This window comes from Lotus japonicus, chromosome 2 (genome assembly GCF_012489685.1).
Source record: "Lotus japonicus ecotype B-129 chromosome 2, LjGifu_v1.2".
NCBI lineage: Eukaryota > Viridiplantae > Streptophyta > Magnoliopsida > Fabales > Fabaceae > Lotus > Lotus japonicus.
Genome location: NC_080042.1, coordinates 27087315 through 27112164, shown reverse-complemented (window position 1 = coordinate 27112164; position 24850 = coordinate 27087315). Strand labels below are relative to the sequence as shown.

At 41.5% G+C, this 24850-nt stretch overlaps 1 non-coding gene across 1 annotated transcript; it reads right to left on the bottom strand.

The window, feature by feature from the left end:
* Positions 1-24743: 24743 nt before the first annotated feature.
* Positions 24744-24850, bottom strand: LOC130741502 (small nucleolar RNA R71). Its single transcript, XR_009020398.1, has one exon. It is a non-coding gene; the product is annotated as a small nucleolar RNA R71 (small nucleolar RNA).

The window sequence follows — 24850 nt, the reverse complement described above, 5'->3', positions numbered from 1 at the left end:
ATAGTAACAAGATTGAGAAGAATTAACTTTGAACTAGATTGTTGTAGTCGAGTTCGAGGAATAAGTTTTGCTAAGTGCATGATTAATTTGTGGAGACATTATAGTTTTAAGAAATGGATATTCACTTAAGAAGTATTGAAGGATTAAGGGCCATTAGAGGACCAAACTTGGTGAAGGTTTAGGTTTTAAATCTATGGATTTCTGTCTAAGGTGTGTAGGACTCGAAGTTTGTCAGAACTTGATTGAGGGATTAAGAAGTTGATTGACGAGATGGTGATTGAGATACAGAAAGGAAAGTGCTAGTATTAAGATGAATACTTGAAGTCGTTATATTTGGGCAAGTTTCATAGAGTTTAAGAGTGAATGGAACCTTGTTATGGATTCTGATGAGGTATACTAGAGTTAACCAATGAATTCTACTAAGTTGAATGAGGATCCTAGGGCTAAGGTTGACCTAGTGAGCTGAGATTCATGTACGCATAAGGAATTTAGTGGTGTTAGCGGTTACGATAACGGTTAAACCTCGGAAAGTTGAAGGATCGAACGATAAAATGACTAGTTAAGTCCCTTGGGGTATAGTTATAAGTTGATCTTCTAGGGAATGAGTCTAGTGATGCACTAGGTATTAAGGCTCAAGTCGAGATTTAATTTGAATGGTGACTAAGTAGAAGATTGATTTCATGGTGCGAAGGAGGATAATTACGAGGTTGGAAGTGACATTAATGGACTAGTAGGTTCCAAGGCAATAGTTCGTCTAGGAGTTATCAAGCGACTGAGTTGAGTTGGACCATGAGTGAACGTCACGAGAACAAGTTGAGCATTCACTTCGGAACATAGAGAGGTACCGAGTTTCTAATCAGCATTTTGGATGAACAAAAGCAAAGGAGCAAGTGGTTAAGGTTGTGCGATTGCACGAATGCCAACCAATATTGTTTCCAACGGGGACCCGACACAAGTGGTCGAACCGGACACCATAGAGCTGGAAGACGATATGTCTTTTGAGACGCCGTCGGTCAACCTTGGGACTAGAAGAGTGAAACGATCGGAGGGAAAGCAGAGTACCTTAGTGAAAGTTATTTGGAACAAAGACACGAACGGTGCTATATGGGTATTAGAGGAAACAGATCAAGGAATAATATCCGGAGCTTTTACTGACCCTTAAGTTTCGAGGTCGAAACTTTCTTTTTGGAGGGTAGTAATGTAAGACCCAAGTTTTTAAGCTTATGCTAAGTGAATAAAGTCTTATTCACGATTAGGGTTGATGTATCGTGAAGGGAAACCTGAACTAGAGTTTACCAAATGAAACAAATATATGAAGGAGAAAGTTCAGGGAATGTCTGAGGATTGTATCGAAGTCGATTTAAGTTATAGCACGACTAATATTCGCTTTAAAAACCTAAGACAAGAATCTTAGGAAATAACACTATGTTCCACCCTTGGAACACTGTAGGATTTTAGTCCAAAAATCTTCAGAGAAATGTTAGAACTTCTCTTTTTCCATATATCAAAATCGTTTCGAGGCGAAACTCTAGGATCTAAGAACGTCCGATTCCAATCATCGGAAGTTGCCGAAACCGAATCCCTGGTATTTCAAAACCCTAGAATCAACCGACAATGAAGACTTTTTCTATTCAGAGCTTCAAATGAAGATTCTACACGCGTACACCCATTTCTCTTGATGATTTCAATCTTTCTTCAGAAGGAAGTTTTCCATTCCGACATTTGATGCAAAAAGCAACTTATCGGGTAAAATAGTTTTACACCGACTATGCATTAGTTGCCAAAAATACAAGGAGACATCTTTTTAGTTTTGGAATTCTTTTGCCAAAACATATCTTAGAATTCACGGAGAATGACGCCAGAAAAATCAGATTCGCGAAACTTTCATTTTCCCGCGAATTTCCATCTTCTATATATAGCAAACAAGTGAGAAAAAAACACAAAACTCCTCCATTTTCTCTCCTCAAGGCCGCGAGTTCATCCAAGGAAGAAGGAAGAAGAATTTTCTTCATTACTTGCTTGATCGTTGATCCGTTAGTTGCTGCTTCAAGGTTTCGAGGTATAGTCGCTAATCCTTACCTCTGATCGCTTTTTCCATAGCTTATCTGTAGATTTTTCTGAGCCGATAGTTTATGGGTTTTTGCAAAACTATCCTGAATCTTTCATTTCTGATTCTAAACCTCTTCCTTATGTGCCCAAGATCACTTCTGCCGGGTTAGATTTTCCGTTATGTCGCCGGAATTCCGCCGGAATCAATTTTAGCCCAAAATACCCATTTTTGGAGTTTTTGGAGTAAAGCTTCAACCTTTAGGCTGAAAACTATCGCCTTAGCTTAATGCTAGTAGGATTAGTTGTCATAAACGTCGTTAGTAACGTCCCTGTCAAATTTGGTTTTTGGGATTTCAGTTTGAAATTTCTAAGTTAAAAATCATGCCCAAAATACCCCTGCGACAGTTTTTGATCCGATAATTTTTCCGAGTTCAGAATACCCTTAGTTACGGCTAATGAAAGCATAGGAACCAAGTTTGATCGAAGAAAAATCGAGTCCTCTAATTACCTAAAGTGACCGAACCTATTAAGGGGGGAGGAGGAAATTTCCTTTTCCGAAAACTTGTCCTTTCGCGCTAGATTATCGTACTTTAGAGTATAGATTACTTCGAGTAACCTTAGTAAGTATCGATAGCTTAGTTTTCGATAGATTCTGATAGTATTTATGTGGTTTTGCTCTAAAGGTGATTTTGAGGAATTTCCAGCGGAGCAAGGCTTTGATTGTGAAGGAGCTTTAGGAGATAACTCTGGAGAACCTACAGGTGAGGGCTTCTCACTGAATCTCTAGTTAATACTTAGGGTCGATGCTTTCGACATTGTTTACTGTTTATGCACTGGATTGTGTGTGATTGGAAAATGTTTTCTGAGGCTTCGGCTGACAATGTAGATGATGCATCTACTGAATGTTTTTGATGAGTGAATTACATGCTAAGTGCTAATTGGGTAATTTAGGATGTGTGGTGCATGCCTTATATGCTAAGTGCTATGTGGTTATTGCTTAATATATTGATATATGACATGTTGATTGGTTGTGCTGAGTTATTTATACTTATGCAATGAGATCTGAGATTCTGAATGGTGAGAATAGCAGGCAGGTCATGCCGATTTTATTTTGAGAGTTTTAAGAAAGTTTGATAGGACGAATGAGATTCGGACCTTGTTATGATGTGTATGGATCGAGACATTCTCTGGAGTCATTTGGGGATTTGGAGATCCCGAGAACTTATAAGATTTTGCGATAAGACTAAAAGGATATTATTTTGAAAAGAAAACTCATAAGACATTAAACAACCTTTAAATCTTCATTTAATGATAATAAACTCAAAAGGAAGCTTTGGATGCAAATCTTAGTTGGAAAACGAGAAGTGTCGTCGGATCCTAGTGTTGAAAAAGTTGAGAGGCGTTGAGTATGTGTTGTTGTTGTGCTGTTGGAGCCGCGTTTGTTGTTGTGCTGTTGGAGCAGCTATGTTGTTGGGCTATCCTGGGGATAAGTCCGGGGAATTGATAGTTCCCGAGTATGTGGATCCTCTGTGCTCGTTGAGCAGTTGCGACCATCGGATTGAGATGAGTCGGATGATTTGGAGATCATCGTGGGTTATGTGTTGTTGTTGAGAAGTGTCTTTTATCGCAGAATCGACTTTACCTTAGGGTAAGCTTTTAGAGACTTTAATTTACCTAGAACACGTGGCGACGTGTCGAGTGAGATTCGGAGACGTTGTTTGACTAATCATCCTGCATTCATGCAACATTAATGGGGTATTAACACAGGACGTACTCTGGACCTCGTCGGATTCCAAAATGGTCATAAGACCCGGATTTCCGTGTAAGAGCGTCTGTAGACGTCTCTTGTAGCAGACCGAAATGGCAGACCTACGGGTTACGGCTGATCTGACTACCGCTGATGTTGGAGTAAGAGGCACGCGGGCCGAAATGGTTCCACCGTGGCTGGTGCTAGGGCTGATCCGTTGATGTCCATCCGTTCCGGATTGCATATTGGTTGACTGGGTTAACCTGCATATCATTTCATGCAACATGCATACTGACTTAGTTGTCGAATGTGATTGTTATTTGTTAATCCTATTTGGAACATGTTAAGTGTTTTTATTGTCATTTATGTTCGTTATGGAATATGTAACCCTAGGATGTTATCCCTAGCTATAAGCCTAAGTGGCTATTCTATTATCTGTATCTATCGATGTTACTATTTACATAATTCTTTGGAGTTGACCCTCGCGTCTTCTGTGTGTGCTTTGGCGGACAAACGCCCTTTGTCAGATGTCCACGGCGGACTAGATCATGATGGTTCACCCTTCGGGGAACTAGAGTTGAGATACTGGAACAGAAGCGCATCGCGGTAGCGAGAGGAGGACGGATGGTGTACTTAGACTAGGTCGTTCTGAATTCAGATTCGGACGACGATCATGCTAGCATGTAGGTTTTAGTGCTGGTGTGAGCTCCTCGAGATGGGATTAGTGTAGGAGTAGAGTCTTAGCTCTGAACATCATTTGTTTTCTTTGGGGACAGGGTAGATTCCCACCTATAGCTTTTTGTGTGGTTTCTTTACAGGAATCACAGAGAGTTGGTTGGACTTAGGAGGTCTTGTTTCAGGCCGATGGGCCAGCTTATTCTCAGTTTTGAGGGATGGTGTTGCAGACACTTCACCTTGACTTTCAGTCTGTACATATTGCCTTCGGGCGCTACACTTTTCTTTCCGTCACTGGAGGTTTACTCGTGACGAGGTTGCTACTTACAGCGGGGGCTGTTTATATATTGTATATTAGTTTTATTACTTTTCGCATTTGGGTTTTATTTAATTCAGTCTTGCATTAGTTATTATATTAAAAAAAAATCTTCACGTTTTTCCGCATTAAGTTTATTTTGGTTACTAAAGTGACGCCACCGAAATCGGGGTGTTACAAGGAGTTTGCCTTGATTTATTTGATCCTCTTAATCAGTAGCTAGGAGAGTATTTAGTTGGACTTGGGCCAAGTTATGAAGGGAGAAGAGAAAAGGGAAAACCTAGCCCATGATGTATGCTAGTCGAATGCCATGAGGAAGGAAGGAGGGAAGACTTGTTTGACTTGGTTGTGCCAAATTTGTGGTAATGATTTGGGAGTTATGTCTCCTTAGTCAATACAAATCAGTTTTGTTGAGGGAATAATGAGAATTTGATGAGCATTAACTTCATGTCTCATTTCAAGTTGATGAAAAGTTTTGAAAAACCCTATATGGGCTTGTAGTGGCCGCAGGTTTGGGGAGTATTAGGGAAGAGCTGCAGTTTTTTTTTTTGGAGATCAAAGGGTGAGAGTTAGAACACATTTCCACACTTCCATTCTCATCACACATTCAGCAAAAGAAAGAAAGAAAGAGAGAATGAGAGAGAAAGAGAGAGAGGCCATGAGAAGAAGAAGAAGAAGAAGAAGAAGAAGAAGAAGAAGAAGAAGAAGAAGAAGAAGAAGGAGAAGAAGAGGCCGTGGAGGAGCAAGAGTGAGGGAGATATTTCGAGCAAGGAGAAGGTGCAGCAAGGAGAGGACTTCTCCATTCATCTTTTTCATCATCCTTCTATCATCCTTTCACACCCAAAAGCCAAGGTAAGGGGTGGATCTAGTGGGTAGAGTCTAGGTTTCCACATGATAAAGGTTTTTCCTTGATTTGCATGCTTAAGATCTGAGTTTGGGTTGGATGATGATGTATGAGGGTTGAGGGTAGAAAGCATGCTTAAGGTATTCAATATGTGCAGCCTTGAGATTGATCAAAGTTTGATGCCATGCTACTTGCCATCGTTGCCAAAACTTGACTATGTTGCCATGTTTGTGCCTAGAACGAATTCTGTATTGGATTGTATGTTTAGGGCTGATTTTGGTGATGAAAAGCATGATCTATTGCTGCTGTGCAATGGCCTAGACGATGGCTAAATGTTCTTCAAAAAAAAAAAAAGAGAACCCTAGAGCAATGGTGCTCTCGGCTAGGCCAAGACCTTGGGTTTTGGTTGATTTTCTTTAGCTTTTCGATGTATTGATTGTTGCTGATTGTTTCTGGAATTTTTACCATATTTGTGAAGCTTGTGTGACGCCATGATCAGTAGGTTAATGTTTGCCAAATGACCCTAGGGTTTATGTATGAAAACCATGATTTTATGCTAGATTTGTCTAGATTATCACCTGATTTTAACATGCAATTTGTAACATGATCAATTCTGGATTTTTGAGAGTGTATGCTTATGTTTGTTGGCTGGACATTGACTTGTGAAGTTGAGATGGAAGGAAGGAAAAGTTTTGAAAACCCATGAGTCCTTTAGGGTTCAGCCGAGCCACTTTTGTGGTTGTTGGCAAGTTTTCTTCCTTTCGACTTATGCACAAGTTTATGTGATAGCTTGATTGGCGGAGTTGCCATGATCTAAGTGTTGATATGCATGAGAACATGTGTAAGTGCCTTGGTATGACTTATATGTTGTCTATCTTGATTATTGCCAAAAGGTCGCTCATCTAGCTGTAATTCCTTATGGTGCTGTGATCTTTACTGTCATTTAAGTTGTATAAGTTTTGTGAAAATGTTAAGACTCTAGGTTGACTCAATAGAGCCTTTAACAAAGAGAAATGTGAACTTAATCGCTTGCAAGTAAAATGTGAATAATTGGACATAGGTCTAGTGAAGACTATGGGCCATGAGAACGATGGTACCGTTAGAGACAAACGGTTACTTGCACGCGAGGGTGTTTTGTGGGTTGTACGGTGTGTCCCCACGTGATTGGTTGACTGCGGTCACCTTGTGATTCTGTGGATGGACGGTGTGTCCGGCGGACGGTGTGTCCCCACATGAGTGAGGGTTGTACGATGTGTCCCCTCTGAGAATTGTTCATCTGCGGATGATCGTGAATATGGCCATTGGTGTTGAGGTGGTTGTGTGAATGGTGAGGTCGTTAGTCTAACTGAGACTTAGGAGACTGACCGTGTCTTAACTTAAGAATTGCTCCTTATTGTATCTTGTTATTTATGAGTATTACTTGGATATGTGAATGTTATATGAGAATATGAGATCTGACCCTGTTGTTTGCTTATGTGTTATTCTGGGGGGGGGGGCAGATGGTGAAGACCAAGAGTGCAGTGGTCTCGTGGACGATAGATTTACCTGACCAGCATAAGGACAACGCCTGGCAGTCCGACTCTGCCAAGGTACGTCGCATCTACGTTGGCAGCGCTACGACCACGGGACGTGACCGGCATGGGAACATCGTCGAGACTCAGAGCATGGAGTGGGGCAAAGTCAAGATGCCCTTTGTACCTTGTCGCTTCTTACATCCACGAGACGAGGGTTCGTGCTCGAATTCTCCACAGTGGATTGCAGGAGGGGAGGTTTCTTCACGGGCGCTTGGGGCACCAGATTGGTGGGCACGCCTTGGCGACTTTCCAGCTCCGCCTCTAGAGTCCCTTCCAGTTCCTGCTGAGCCTATGGAGGCCTTTGCTCCACGGTATGTTGCCGCAACTGATGCACCTAGGGATGCCGAGACAGAGGGGCGTGGAGATGCACCAGAGGTCAGGGCTCCTGTGAAGAAGCGTCAGAGACAGTGCGGCTGGCTCGACGAGTGACTGATATTGCCATGCTGGGGGTTGAGTGTTCGTGGTGTTGAACTATCTTTTATCAGTTTTGTCTTCCGGTTTTGATGTATTGTTGACATAGGGCTTTAGCCCAAGGATTCATTTATGTACTTTTGATTATGGCTCCGTTTATTTACGAGTTATTTTATTCAGAAAAACATGTCTTATTTATTCCGCAGATTTATATCGTAAAGTTTTCAAGAGTTTCGTAATAATTGAACTTTTGTCATTAAGTCAAGATTAATAATTGAAACGGCGAAAATTCTTTACGAAAATGATGATGTTTGGTTTACTGTGTGACACTCGAGAAATCGGGGCGTTACACATCCAGCTGTAATTCCTTCCGCTGCTTATTTTATCTGTATCGTTGAGTTTTTTTCGATGCATGAAATAAGACTCCAGGTTGACTATTAGAGCCCTAATAAAGAGAATTGAGACCTAATCGCTTGCAAGTAAAATGTGATGTAATTGGAACATAGGTCTAGTGATGACTATGGACCATGAGAACGATGGTACCGTTAGAGACAAACGGTTACTTGCACGCGAGGGTGTTTGTGGGTTGTACGGTGTGTCCCCACGTTATTTGGTTGATTGCGGTCACGTTGTGATCTTGTGAGTGTACGGTGTGTCCCCCACATGATCGAGGGTTGTACGGTGTGTCCCCTACGAGAATTGTTCATCTGTGGATGATCGTGATTATGGCCATTGGTGTTGAGGTGGATGTGTGAATGGTGAGGTCGTTACTTGTTAGCCTAACTGAACTTAGGTGACTGACTGTCATATAACGTAAAGATTATGCTTATTATACCTTGTTATTTATGAGAATACATGAACATGTGAATGTTTCTATGAGAACATGTGATCTGGCCCTGTTATTTGTTTATGTGTTTATTTGGAGGGGGGGGTAGATGGTGACCACTAAGATATTGGAAAATATCGTGAGATGGGAGATCGTTCTGAGTAGGCCAGCGGAAGACCGGCTCTGGGAAACTGACGGTTCCGGAGTCCGGAGAATCTACATCGGCGATGCGGAGCTCTTAGGGAGGAACAAGATTAGAGTATTCCTTTTTTGTGGGGCTGAGCATTCGTGTCGAGCTATTTATCTTTCTTATTTCATTTTCCTTCGATGTACTTTGATGTAGGGCTTTAGCCCAAGGTTTATTTATTTACTTTGAGATTATGATTTCTTTTGATTACGAATACTGTATTCAGAAATGCACGTCTTTTATTCCGCAAATTCATTCATACGTTTCAAGAGTTTTCGATAAAATGAATCTTTGTCATTGATGTTAGTTAATAATTGAACGACGAAAATTCCTAGTGAAAATACACGCGTTTGGTTTACTGTGTGACACTCGAGAAATCGGGGCGTTTCATTGTGGTATCAGAGCTCCGGTTGGGAAACCAGAGCACTAAGGGTTTTGGGCTTACGAGTTTCCGAACTCGTTGTGTTTTGTTTTTGATAAAGGTGTTTTTGAAACTTCGCGGTGAGGACTGGGTAGACTTGTTTGCTAATATGTCTGCTTGACAGTGGGATTGGCTGAAATTAGTATCATTGCCGTGATACTTGAGCTTTAATTATTTATTGTATACTTAGATATTCCTTTTAATTGTGGGCACTGACATTGGATTGTGGTTCTATTTCTATGCAGGATGCCTCCAATACAGGACCCAACCAATGCTCAGCTGGCTCAGGTGATGACCCAGCAGGCTGCCACTACTGCTGCCCAGGCCGCGGCACAGCTTCAGCGGGAAGCTGAAGAGAACACCAGGAGAGCTAAGGAAGATGCCAGAAGGGCACAACGGGCTGAAAGGGAGCTGGCTCAGGACCAAATCCGAATGAGAACTGACTTCAACCGCCATGGACCACCCAAGTTTCAAGGCGAGGTTGAACCCGAGAAAGCTGATCTTTGGATTCAGGAAATAGAGAAAATCTTTGAGGCTCTCCACACACCTGACGCTGAGAAGGTGAACTTGGCGACTTTCAAGCTGAAGGGTGACACTGAGTACTGGTGGAGGAGTGCCAGACAGTTGATGACTGCAAACCATGTAGCCATCACTTGGGAGTCTTTCAAAAGGGCTTTCATGGAGAAGTACTTCCCAGAGACTTCCAGGGAAGACATGGAGAATCAATTCCTCAACCTAAGACAGGGGTTGATGACCGTAGGGGAATATGCTGCAAGACTGGAGACCCTGTCCAAACACTTTCGTTTTTTCCAAGTGCAAGTGGATGAATCGTACCTATGCAACCGATTCATGAGGGGTTTGAGGAATGACATTGAGGAGTCTGTGAGGCCATTGGGAATCAGAGTCTTCCAACAACTGGTGGAGAAAGCTCGTGAAGTGGAGTCGATGAAGAATCGTCAGAGGGGCAAGTATGACAGCGGAGGTCCGATCCGTTCTGGGCAGAGGCCGACCGGAAGGTTTGAGGGACAGAGGAAAGCTGGTAGGTTTGACAGGGGCAAGGCTCCGATGAGGAAGCCTTACCAACGCCCTGCTGACAGGGTGCCTTTTGCTGGAAGGGGCGTGGCACGTGCTCCTAAGGACGATGTCGTCTGTTACAAGTGCAACCAGAAGGGGCACTATTCGAATAAATGTGGAAAGGAGATTGTGTGCTGGAAGTGCCAGAAACCAGGGCATGTTGAGAGAAATTGTCTTAATGTTGCTAAGGCCGAGCCAGTATTGAATTCTACCAAGGGAAAGCGACCTTCTGCTCCAGGTCGTGTGTTTGCAATGTCGGGGGAACAAGCTGCTGTGACTGATGATCTTATCCAGGGTACGTGTGTTATCGCTGGAACTTCTTTAATGGTGTTATTTGATTCTGGTGCTACACACTCATTCATTGCTGAGGAGTGTGTGAAAAAGTTAGGATTGCTAACTGCTGATTTACCATTCGATTTGGTGGTGACGACCCCTGCCGCCGATCGGTTAGTTACGCGCACTGCATGCTTGCAATGTCCGTTGATTTATGAGGATTGGAAGTTCCTTGCGAACCTCGTCTGTTTGGGGCTTAAAGAGCTCGATGTGATTTTGGGGATGGACTGGTTGGCATAGTATCACGTTCTTTTGGATTGTGCTAATCAGGTCGTGGTCTTCCCGGATTCTGGCGTTACGGATTACTTGAATTCGTACAACTTGGGAAAGGGTTCACCAACATTCGTGAACTCTATCGTAGCTGAGGCGAAGAACGACGGTGATGTGCGCAACATTCTGGTGGTGCAGGAATTTGTGGAAGTGTTTCCAGAGGATGTGCCTGGAATACCGCCGGTGAGAGAGACGAAGTTTTCAATTGATATCGTGCCCGGTGTGGGACCAATTTCAATGGCGCCCTATCGGATGGCACCAGCAGAGTTGGCAGAATTAGCAAAGTAGTTGGAGGATGTCTCTTCCAAGGGATTCATCCGACCAAGTGTGTCGCCTTGGGGTACACCAGTTTCGTTGGTGAAGAAGAAGGACGGAAGGTCCAGACTATGTGTGGACTACCGACAGCTCAACAAGGTAACAGTGAAGAATCGTTATCCGATGCCTCGAATAGATGATTTGATGGATCAACTTCGGGGAGCTGTCATTTTCTCGAAGATAGACCTGAAGTCAGGATATCACCAAATCCGTGTCAAGGAGATTGACATCCAGAAGACCGCATTCAGAACTCGATACGGGCATTATGAGTACCTTGTGATGCCATTCGGAGTTACCAATGCACCCGTTGTATTCATGGACTACATGAACCGTGTGCTCAGGCCATTTCTGGACAAGTTCGTGGTGGTGTTCATTGACGATATTTTGATTTACTCGAAGAGTAAAGGAGAACACGAAGAGCATTTGCGTCAAGTACTAGGAGTATTGAGGGAGAATGAGCTATATGCTAATGGCTCGAAGTGTGAATTCTGGATGGAAGAGGTTAAGTTCCTGGGTCACGTCATATCAAGTCAGGGTGTGGCTGTTGACCCCAACAAGATTGAATCGATCATGTCATGGGAACAACCTAAGACAGCAAGCGACATCAGAAGTTTTGTCCGGCTTGCTGGCTACTACAGACGCTTCGTGAAGGATTATGCAAAGTTGACTTCACCGTTGACTCAATTGACTAAGAAGAATCAACCTTTTGCATGGACGGAGAAATGTGAAGAGAGTTTTCAGGAAATGAAGAAGAGACTGACTACTGCACCAATACTAGCCTTACCCAAGGAAGGAGAACCATACGACGTTTATTGTGACGCTTCACATAATGGGTTGGGTTGTGTAATGATGCAAGAGAAGAAAGTGATTGCTTATGCTTCGCGACAACTGAAGATTCACGAGAAGATCAATCCTACGCATGATTTGGAATTGGCTGCTATAGTGTATGCTCTCAAGATTTGGAGGCATTACCTGTACGGTAGTACATTCACGATCTACAGTGATCACAAGAGTCTAAAGTACCTGTTCGACCAGAAAGATTTGAACATGAGACAGCGAAGATGGATGGAATTTCTTCGGGACTACGAGTTTGACCTACAGTATCATCCGGGGAAAACCAATGTTGTAGCTGACGCTCTTAGTCGAAGGCTATGCATGTATCCTCGTTTCGAGATCTGAGTTTGGATGTGAAGATAGCTCCAGGGAAGCTTAGTTTCGGGATGGTGACGATGTCGAGTGGGCTCTTGGATGAGATCAAATCGAAGCAACAAACCGATGAAGGACTGCTTGAGTGGCGCAAACTTGTTACTCAAGGGAAGGCACCAAAGTTTGTTGTCGGAAACGATAATATCCTACGTTGTAGAGGGCGAGTTTGTGTTCCCAATGACGCAACTATGAGAAGGTTGATCTTGGATGAAGGTCACAAGAGCAGGTTGAGCATTCATCCGGGAATGAACAAGATGTATCAAGACCTGAAACTTCATTTCTGGTGGCCTGGGATGAAGAAACAAGTAGCCGAGTTTGTGTCGAAATGCTTGACTTGTCAGAAGGCTAAGGTGGAACATCCGAAGCCAGCAGTAAAACTACAGTCGTTGGATGTTCCATAGTGGAAATGGGATAGCATCTCTATGGACTTCGTGACGGCGTTACCCCTAACACGAAGGAGATTTGATGCGATTTGGGTGGTGGTTGATCGATTGAAGAAGACTGCTCACTTCGTGCTGATCAATCTGAATTACAAGGTGGAGAAACTAGCAGAGATCTACATTGCAGAGATTGTTCGTCTGCATGGGGTACCATCTAGCATTGTGTCGGACAGAGACCCGAGGTTTACCTCACGTTTCTGGGGAGCTTTTCAACAAGCTTTGGGAACCAAGTTGAGATTGAGTTCCGCTTATCATCCACAGACGGATGGGCAAACCGAAAGGACTATTCAATCCTTGGAGGATTTGCTAGGAGCTTGTGTGCTAGATCATAAAGGAAGCTGGGATGAGTTGTTGCCGCTGATTGAGTTCACCTACAACAACAGTTTTCATGCGAGCATCGGGATGGCACCTTATGAAGCTTTGTATGGTCGGAGGTGTCGGACGCCTTTGTGTTGGCATCAAGATGGGGAGAACTTAGTTATTGGACCGGAGTTGGTTCAGCAAACCACCGAAGAAGTAAATCGAATCCAAGAAAAGATGAGGATCTCGCAGAGTCGCCAGAAGAGTTACGCTGACAATCGAAGGAAAGAGCTAGAATTTCAAGCTGGAGATCATGTCTTCTTACGGGTTACCCCGATGACAGGTGTCGGAAGGGCGATCAAGTCAAAGAAGCTTACTCCAAAGTTCATAGGACCGTACCAAATTACGGAGAGAATTGGGCCAGTGGCTTATAGGATTGCCTTACCGCCATTCCTATCCAATATCTATGATGTGCTTCATGTGTCGCAATTGCGAAAGTATATGGCTGATGACTCTCACGTTCTGGAAACCGATGACATTCAGCTAAAGGATGATCTGACGATGGTGAAGCCACCCATCAAGATCGTCGACCAGAGTACGAAGCGCTTGAGGAATAAAGAGGTGTCCTTGGTGAAGGTCGTGTGGAATCAAGCTACGGGCGATGCGACTTGGGAATTAGAGGATAAGATGTCGGAGTCACATCCTGATTTGTTTGTGAACCCCTAAGTTTCGAGGACGAAACTGTTTTAAGGGGAGTGGTATTGTAAGGCCCAAATTCATTGTATCGTTTTTGAGAAAAAATGAGGTTTTTGGCCAAGTTTGAAAATTGACAGATTATGGCTGTCACCTTGTGTGAATTTTTAGAGGGTCTTAACGACCTCATTTGGGAAAACTTCCTTCATGAGAGTTGTATCCCTTTAAGTGTAGAAAATTCGCGAAGTGGAATCAGGTCATTCCGACCTCTGAGCTCGAGATATTCGCGTTCTAGTGATGAAAGGTCCTGCTGTACAGTACCTACGAATTTTACAAAAATCAGAAATTGTATGCTTGGGTTAAATCCTTTTGGTTAGTGACTCCTTGTGGGTTAATGATCTGATTAGAGGCTAATGGGCTGAATACTGATTAGTTAATGGGTCAATTGAACTTTAGGTTTGGTTTTGGGCTTAAGTGGAAGGAAGGAAAATATCCCTAACCCATGGGCTGTGATTGCATGGGGCATAAAGGGGGGAAAACCCTTATTTTCCCTTCTCATTCAGAAACTGCACCACACCACTTTCACGTAAAAACCAGAGGAAAAACAGAAGAGAGAACTTGAGAGAGAGGAGGAGAGAGCCGACGCCCCTAGCCCTAGCCACCGCCGCACGCACGCTAGGGAAAGGAGAGGAGATCGCGAGAGAGAGAGAGATAGGGACCGAGAGCAAGGAGGGAGAGAGAGGGTCTTGGACAGCAGCTTTGAGCCTTTCTTCAACACCCAACTTCTTATTTCTTCACACCAAATCAAGGTAAGGGCTGATCTCTAGGATATGGGTAGAGTTTAGGGAATTTCTATGTGAAAAGCTAAGATTTCATCTGTAAAGAGGTGGTTTTTGATGGGGTTTTCTATGGGGATTTATTTGTATGATGGGAGGGCCTTGTTCATGCACGTATATGATGCAATACCTCTGTTTTTTTTCAGTAGCTAAGTGATGCCATGATCCTTGATGTTTTCATGCTTAAAGTTGCTAAATGTGCTTTTGTTGCCTAGGTCTTGTGTCGGTTATAAATTGTATGATAAGACTTGGACTTTTTATGGTATTTGCATGATGATATGTGTACTGGAAGTTGGCCTTGAATGTTGATCATGATAGATCAAAATTTTTTGGAAAACCCTAGAGCCTAAAAGCTCACGGCCGAACCCACCTTATATGGTTTCGGTGAATTTTTCTTGCCTTCTTTTGTCCATGAGATGGCTGGATAATTTTGCTACTGTTTTAGGTACTAGGTTTAGGATAACATGAGTATGATATTGATGATGTTATGAATGCTATCCATGTACAAAATTTTGTGATAAGAATTGCTCTTAAAGTTGCTATTTTATCGCTATCTTTGCAAGTTTTTCGAACATGAAGTAAGTAACATGATTAGATCTGAAATTGGTGCTGATTTGTCATGATGTATGCCTGCTGGACTTTGGCTTGGTTAATTAAAATGAAGAGAGCAAATTGTTTTGGAAAACCTTGGGCCAGCTTTGGCTCATGGCCGAACCCATGTTTGAGGGTACGGCGAAATTTTCTTGTTCTCCTCTTTGGGTTATGATATGTGTATGGTTGCTGAAATTTGTACCGTAGAAATAAGGGTATGTGAACATGATGGGTGTGGGTACCTTATATGGAATGTGATAGTGTGTTTGGCTTTTATGTTTTGGCGAATTGTAGGCTGAAATTTATTTACGAAGGTCGCTCATCCAGCTGTAATTCCTTCCGCTGCTTATTTTATCTGTATCATTGAGTTTTGTTCGATGCATGAAATAAGACTCTAGGTTGACTATTAGAGCCCTAATAAAGAGAATTGAGACCTAATCGCTTGCAAGTAAAATGTGATGTAATTGGAACATAGGTCTAGTGATGACTATGGACCATGAGAAGATGGTACCGTTAGAAACAAACGGTTACTTCCACGCGAGGGTGTTTGTGGGTTGTACGGTGTGTCCCCACGTGATTTGGTTGACTGCGGTCAACTTGTGATCTTGTGGGTGTACGGTGTGTCCCCCACATGATCGAGGGTTGTACGGTGTGTCCCCTCCGAGAATTGTTCATCTGCGGATGATCGTGAATATGGCCATTGGTGTTGAGGTGGTTGTGTGAATGGTGAGGTCGTTAGCCTAACTGAACTTAGGTGACTGACTGTGATATAACGTAAAGATTATGCTTATTATACCTTGTTATTTATGAGAATACATGAACATGTGAATGTTTCTATGAGAACATGTGATCTGACCCTGTTATTTGTTTATGTGTTTATTTGGGGGGGGGGGTAGATGGTGATCACCAAGATATTGGAAACTATCGTGAGATGGGAGATCGTTCTGAGTAGGCCAGCGGAAGACCGGCTCTGGGAGACCGATGGTTCCAGAGTCTGGAGAGTCTACGTCGGCGAAGCGGAGCTCTTAGGGAGGAACAGATCTGGATTAGAGTATTCCTTTATGTGGGGCTGAGCATTCGTGTCGAACTATTTATCTTTCTTATTTCATTTTCCTTCGATGTACTTTGATGTAGGGCTTTAGCCCAAGGTTTATTTATAAACTTTGAGATTATGATTTCTTTTGATTACGAGTATTGTATTCAGAAATGCACGTCTTTTATTCCGCAAATTCGTTCATAAGTTTCAAGAGTTTTCGATAAAATGAATCTTTGTCATTAATGTTGGTTAATAATTGAACGACGAAAATTCCTAGTGAAAATACACGCGTTTGGTTTACTGTGTGATACTCGAGAAATCGGGGCGTTTCAATGTAGTTGATGGATGCTCTGTCAGATGTGTTGTGGTTCTTGATTTCTTCACTGCATCCTTCAAATAATGAAAGAGATAGTAGGGAAGGCAGAACTTGAACTTCTGATCCAGACACTAGCATGCACTTCTGGGTCGCGTTCATGTAATCTGGAGAGCTAGAAGTGGGTCTTGTATTAATGCACATCAGAAGGATCTTGTGCCAGACTCTCATTTTGGCAGAGAGATCCTTTGTATTGCCATCACATTTTGAGGAGACCTTCTTGCCAAAAAGGTGTGGATTGACAAATTCTTGGACCAACCTTATTTGATTATCAACGTTAGTGAAGCGTTTCCCTCTTTTGTTCTCCATTCCCAGAGGCTTGGCGATGGAGATTTCTGTGATGACAATCTTCTGCCCTAAAACGTTTGAAGTGATCTGAACATCACTGCAAGTTGCCTTTCTCCAGAACTCTTTGACCAATTTCACATAAACTGGCCCAGGAAGATTGTTGAAGTAGCTTTCCCAACCATGAGCAAAAACTTCAGTCTTCAAATTGACACCATTCAACTCGAGGTTATCAAAATCAACCCTCGGTTCACACAAGACAGTCAGCTCATCAAATGTAAGAACGCAGGTGATTAGAGCTTCTTCAAAATCAGTTGAGTGGTTGAAAACCCAAAAGCCAAAAGTAATAATCAACGACCAGAAATTAATGTGGTAATAATAAGCAATAAATACTAATAACACGCGGTGGAGAATTAAGTAGATGTGATCATTACAATAGAAATTCTCGAGAGGCACAAGGAACAAGGCATCTGAATAAATCTGACACGCGTTTAATGTCTTGTCACAGAAGGAATACCAAGGGGTACTCATCTTTTGATTAAGTGACCTTCTGAACTAGACAACTTCTGATAAGAAAGCATCCTAGTCAGAGGTCCTGAATAAGTCTTCACACTGGATCAGATTCTTCAGAATAAACTTAAATCTCCTCTGCTAAGGGCTTTGTGAAGATATCTGCCCATTGATGGTCAGTATCCACAAACTTCAGAAGAAGTACGCCCTTCTGAACATAACCTCTAATAAAGTGATACTTTACCTCAATGTGCTTGACCCTTGAGTGTAAGATAAGATTCTTACTTAGAGAAATAGCAGTAGTGTTGTCACAATAGATTGCGATATTTCTCTCAAAGATCTGGAAATCTTCTAGCTGATGTTTCATTCAAAGCATCTGAGTGCTACAAATAGCAGCTGAGATATATTCTGCCTCTGCAGTGGATAGTGCAATTGTAGATTGCCTCTTGCTCGCCCATGAGACTAAGTTACTTCCCAGAAATTGACAATTTCCAGAAGTACTTTTCCTTTCAGTTCTATCTTCAGCATAATCAGCGTCACAATAACCTAAAAGCTTATACTTTGATGTCTTTTTATACATCAAGCCTAGGTTAGTAGAACCTTTCAGATATTTGAGAATTCTCTTAACAACAGTTAAGTGTGTTTCTCTAGGACCTGATCGAAACGAGCACATAAATTTACACTAAACAGAATATCTAGCCTAGATGCAGTCAGATAGAGAAGAGAGCTTATCATACCACGACAGAGCTTCTAACAAACCTTTGAGCTTGTGTCTTCTACCTCTAGAATGCACGTAGGATGCATTGGTTTCTTAGCAGAAGTACATTCTGACATGTTGAACTTCTTCAGAAGTTCTTTGGTATATTTACTTTGATGAATGTTTGTTGCTTCTGGTTGTTGATCTACTTGTATCCCCAGAAAGTATTTGAGTTCTCCCATCATACTCATTTCAAATTCAGCCTACATTAACTTAGAAAATTCCTTGCAAAGAGAGGGATTAGCAGAGCCAAATATAATATCATCAACATAGATTTGCACAATCAGAATATCATTTTTATAAGATTTGCAAAAGAGAGTTGTATCCACTTTACCCCTTACGAACCCATATTCCAGAAGGAATGTACTGAGTCTCTCATACCATGCTCTTGGAGCTTGCTTTAAGCCATAGAGAGATTTCTTTAACTTGAATACATGGTCAGGATGTTGAGCATCTTTAAACCCAAGGGGTTGATGAACATACACATCTTTAGAAATGTAACCGTTGAGGAACGCACTCTTGACATCCATTTGGTGAAGAACAATGTTGTGATTCACAGAAAATGAAATCAACAACCTTATAGCTTCTAACCTTGTTACAGGAGCAAAGATTTCTGTGTAATCTATGCCTTCTTGTTGACTGTAACCTTGAGCAACAAGCCTTGCCTTGTTTTTGATTACTTCACCCTTCTTATTGAGTTTGTTTCTGAACACCCACTTGGTTCTAATGATATGAGTGTCCTTGGGTTTCTTAACAAGATTCCAAACGTCATTCTTGGTGAATTGATTCAGTTCTTCTTTCATAGCCAGAATCCAATCTTATCTTGAAGAGCTTGATCAATTGAGGTTAGCTCAATCAGAGAGACTAAACATTTTAAGCTTAGAAGAGTCACTTCAGAAGGTTTGAAAGCAAATCTGGTTCTGACTGTTTCATCTTTGTTTCCCAGATTCAATTCTTCAGGGTGAGAAGCTGTCACTCTGCTCTTCTTCTGACGTGGAGGTTCAGAAGTTGTAGCAGCATCCTCTGATGTAGTTGCTTCTGGATCACCATCCTCTGAATCTTTGCCCTTGTCTGAAATGGTTATGCTCATATCTGCAAACTTTTCAGCTAGCTTTGACTTGTCAGAGTCAAGCTTGTCATCAAATCTAATATGAATAGATTCTTCAATAGTTCTAGATTCAATATTATAATCTCTATAACCCTTAGAACGTTCAGAATATCCTAGTAGATAACATTTCAAAGACTTAGAATCAAACTTAAGCTATCTATCCTTAGTATTTAACATATAGCAAACACAACCAAAAGGATGAAAGTAAGAAATATTGGACTTTGTATTCTTCCACAATTCATAAGGAGTCTTATTCAGAATTGGCCTTGTGGAGATTCTGTTCTGAATATAACATGCTGTGTTTACTGCCTCAGCCCAGAAGTGCTTTGCCATTTCAGTTTCTTGGATCATGGTTCTACCCATCTCTTGAAGGGTCCTGTTATTTCTTTCCACAACGCCATTCTGTTGAGGAGTTCTAGGACACGAGAAATCATGTGATATCCCATAGGTATCAAAGATGTTCTCAAACTCCCCATTTTCAAATTCTCCACCATGATCACTTCTGACACGGACAATCCTACAACCCTTCTCGTTTTGCAGTTGGGCAACAATGGTAGGGAATGCGACTCAGCCTCGCGTCTTATGAATTTTACCCATGTCCAGCGGTTATAGTCGTGAATGATGACCATCCCATATTTCTTGCCACCTATAGACTCAGTTTTCACCGGTCCAAATAGGTCAATATGCAGAAGTTCCAACGGCTTTGAGGTTGAAACAACATTCTTTGCCTTGAAAGGGACTTTTGTAAATTTTCCTTTCTGACATGCTTCACAAAAAGCATCAGAAGAAAACTTCAGAGTGGGTAAGCCCCTGACAAGGTCAAGCTTACTTAGCTGAGAGATCTTTCTCATGCTAGCATGACCTAACCGTCTATGCCATACCCATTTCTCCTCATTAACAAAAAAAAGGAAATTTACTTTCTGAGTTTCCAACTCAGATAATCTGATCTTATAGATGTTGTTCCGCCTCTTGCTGTTAAACATAACAAAGCCATCAATCTGACTTACAACCCTACAAGACTTTTGATTGAAAATAATGTCATAGCCCTTGTCAGCTAACTGACTTATTGACAATAAATTATGCTTTAAACCGTCAACTAATAGAACATTATCAATGCATGGACCCTGACCAACACCTATGGTTCCAGAACCAACAATCTTACCCTTCTCGTTGCCACCAAATCCAACTTCACCTCCAGATTTATGTTTTAGGTCTTGGAACATACGCTTTTCTCTGGTCATGTGACGCGAGCATCCAATGTCTAGATACCATGATTGGAGTCTCAGTGGAGCTATCAAGGATATCTGCATAGGAATTTTAGCATGATATCTTGACATAGAGAATGTTCCTTTCTTAATAGGTAAAGCAACTTTAGAAGGTACATGTTCAGGTATAATGGTGCCAGAAGGAACAAAATGTTCATAAAGAGATTAAGGTTTAGGCATAGGAGGCTCATTTCTACTGGGTCTAGAATAGCCAATACCATACATTCCATTTCTGCTAATGCCATAGATCATAGAAGCCATTAAACTTCTATCTACGCTTTTAGCAAGGAACCTCTGAAAAGATTTTTCATATTTGGTTTCATTCTTATTATCAGAAGTACTGGATGTAATAACTTCTTCTAACTTGCAAATCTGAATTTTAAGAACAGAGTTAGAATTAACCAGAGATAAGTTGTTTTCATTTAATTATGAAATGGTTTTGTCATATTTGGCAGAGACTTCAGAAGCAGCAAGAAAATCTTTTTTCAACTTTTTATGCTTAGTCAGAAGAGAATCATGTTTACTCATAATTTCAGCTAAAGACTCTTGTTTTCCTTTGGCTTTTGATGATCCTTTGTACTTGCTTTGCCTATGCTTCCAAAGGTGATTGACCCTTTTTGAAATCAATGAAAGCTCATCTTCAGAAGATTCTTCTGAAACTTGTTCAGCTTGAAGCACCTTGGTCTTCTCAGATTTTGACTTCAGAGCTATGGATTTCTGCTTCTTCTAGATGACATGGTCAGCACGATCTATCTCATGACTCTTCAGAATGCTAATAAGTTCCTCCAAACTTATCTTGTTGATGTCTCTGGACAACTTCAAAGAAGTCACCAAGGGCATCCACTTTTCAGGAAGGCCTCTGAGGATCCTCTTTACGTGGTCAGCAGTGGTGTAGCCTTTGTCAAGCACTCTGATCCCAGCAGTGATCATCTGGAATCTGGAAAACATGACTCCTACTGATTCATCAGGTTCCATCATGAAGGCTTCATACTTTTTTATCAAAGACAACGCCTTTGTCTCCTTGACTTCCTCATTTCCTTCATGAGACATCTTCAAAGAATCAAAGATGGCCTTTGCAGAATCACGGTCAGTGGTCTTCTCATATTCTTTATATGAGATAGCATTCAGCAAAATGGTTTTTGCTCTATGATGATCTTTGTACATCTTCTTTTGAAGATCATTCATCTTATCTCTTGGAATCTTCACTCCAGCTTCATCAACTGAACGTGTATAGCCATCAACAACATGATCCCAGAGATCAGCATCAAAGCCAAGAAAGAAACTTTTGATTCTATCTTTCCAGTAATCAAACTTTTCTCCGTCGAAGATAGGTGGTTTAGCACTGTAGTGATCTTTTTGACCATCGTTGGTGGTGGTCGCCATTTGAGTTTTTCACACTGGTCCGGATCTCAGAACACTGTAAGGTGTGGTAATCAGAATTTACGCTCTAATACCAATTGAAGGTATGAAAAACACTAGAAAGGGGGTTTTGAATAGGGTTTTGAACTTTTAAAGCTTTCCCACTAAGATTTTGGTAAATATTTTCGGTATCAAGAACACAAGGTGCAAGAGATAAAGGATAGAGAAAAGCACACAATGATTTTATCCTGGTTCACTTGATAAATGACTCAAGCTAATCCAGTCCACCCGTTAAGGTGATTTCTTCCTTCTTAGAGGAAATCCACTATTCAAAGATTGTTACAACTGCCCTAGCAACCTTGCTCAGTGACTAACAACCTATGAACTAGCAACACTAAGACTCACTTGTCTTAAACTTCTCAAGAATACTGATCTCACCAGTCTATCAAGAACAGTACAAACAAAGAAATGCTTCTGAAATAAGCAAAGGTAAACACAATAAGACCAATGAAGAAATATTGCTAAGGTATTCGCTTGAAGGTTTTCACTTGTATTGCTTAATAGTTTCTTAGCCAATTTCTTCTATCTTCAGCATTTAAATACTCCAAGGTTTAGGGTATGTATCCGTTGAGAGAATCCATCCGTTGGAGGGCAAATCTGGAAATTCCAGAGCCTGCTGTGGCTGAGCGTTGTAGGTAAGGCGGTAAGAATAGTTGATGACCCTATTTTAGTAGTGTTTCCAGGGTCATTACTTTGTTAGTTTTGGGTCTTTTTGTTGAGTCTCATGTAGTGTTTCATGCATTCTCATGCATTTTTATCTTTCTTTGTGTTTTTACTTTGTTTTGGTAATTTTGTAGTTTTATAGGGACCTTTCTTGCATTTTAAGTAAGTTTAGGACTTGCATAATTTTTCTATTTTATTTGAGGGTTCTCTTTGCTAATAGGCTCTTGGAGCTCCTGGATATTTCCTTGGCTTTGTGGTTAAGTTTTCAGGTCTGAAACTGAAGGAGAAGGAAGGTCAAGAAGCTTGGTGAATTGAAGAGAGGCTTAAAGAGGCTTGAAGAGGAGTTAAGAGGAAGATAAAAAGGTTTTCCAGCGAGCTTGGAGCGCCTAGGCGCCAATTGCTGTTTCTAGGGTTTTTGGAATTGGCGCCTAGGCATGCTCAAATGGCGCCTGAGCGCCCAGACTCGTATGTTTTGCCTATAAATAAGGCTTTGGCCAATTTCTTTGTAACATTTAGACATTTTACTCATTTTGGATCAAGTTTAGAAGCTGAGGTGAACCTTGGGGCTTGTAAGAGGCTTCCAACTTGTGATTTTTCTCAGGTTCTTTAACATTTCTTGTATGGACTCTCTAGCCATGAGTGGCTAGTTTTCTTTTATGCTTTGGGTTTATGAGATTCTATGAAGCTTTAGTTTTCTAAATCCTATCTCTTTGCATGAGTTCTTGATTTAACCTTGTATTTCAATTCCATTATGCATGATTAGCTTGAGTGCACACTTGCTATAGGCTAGATTATAATCAAAACGGAAGTTTGTTATGATTTAGGGACATGAATTGGAGTAGATCCTTCTATGCTTGCTTCTAGGAATAGAGTAAGGGTTGGGTTTTGTTGGCCTGAATATGTATGCTATGAAACCTCAAATGAATGATCGAGTACACAAGGAATTGGGCTTAACTTTCAATTTGAGAGAATTGCTTATGTGAGGAATCAATAAGTGAGTACATAGGCTAAAGAAACAAGGAATGAATCAAGGTTTCACATGCATAGGATAGGTAGACTAGAGTAGCTTAGATGATCAATAACCCAAGGCATTTCCATCAATTGTTATTTTCAGCACTTTCAATATTGCTCTTTTGCAAACCTTTTGTCACCAACAACCAAAATCAATTTCATAATTTTATTGCTTTCAAAACTTGCAAACTTTAGGCTTAAATCCACAACTCTCACTCACAATCCCTGTGGTTCGATATTTTAAAACCCGGAGGTTTCTGTACACTTGCAGATTGACCAACAATAGTACATTTGCTTTTGAATGAATGACAATGACATTGCCTTAGCCTAGTTGAAATCTGGTCTTAGGCGATGCTTCAAGTTGGAACTTGTGATGTGAAGCAATGTGATTAGAGTCAGAAGGAAGCTTGGATCCTCTGACCTTCAGAGCTTATGCTTCGGGACCGTTCACTCTGAACTTCTGGTCTGCAGAATTGAAAGTACTTTGGTCTTGAGAGCCAGCTTACTCTTGGACTTCAGAGTCTTCAAGTCTTCAGAGCTTCAGCACTTGAGTCTTTTAGAGTCCACATCAGAGCTTTAATCTTCAGAGCAACTGAAGCGTTTTCTACCGTTCAGAAGATCGTAGTGATTGCAGAAGCGTTACATTGGTTACTCTTGGGTCTTCTTATTCTGATATATATACGTCTTGGAATCAGAGTCAGAACCTGTTTGCCACAAACTTAAAAAACAAACGTTAGAGTACCCTAATTGTTCATACACAATAATAAACTTGTTATCATCAAAACCTAGAGTTGTACCACCTGACCAAATCTTGGTCTTACAAAAAGTACTTAGAGAATGCAGATCGTTCTCTTAGAGACCTCACCTCGGCTGCCATGAGCTACGATTATCCGGGCAGCATAGTTTCCCCTGATGGCATGTGAAACTTTGAGCTGAGGCCGGCATCCATCAACTTGGTGAGCCAAAATCAGTATGGTGGAGGTGCTCTTGAGGATCCTCATGCACACATGGAGCGGTTCATCCGCAATTGCAACACTTATAAACTTCAAAATGTCTCAACGGACACCATCCGCTTGAGTTTGTTTCCTTTCTCTTTGAGGGACACTGCTGAAGAGTGGTTGAATTCACAGCCCCAAGGTAGCATCACATCTTGGGAGGATCTAGCCGAGAAATTCACCACAAGATTTGTTCCAAGAGCCCTCTTGTGAAAGCTTAAGAATGATATCATAACATTTGCTCAATCCACTGATGAGAATCTTTATGAAGCTTGGGAGCGTTTCAAGAAGCTCTTGAGGAAGTGTCCTCAACACAACCT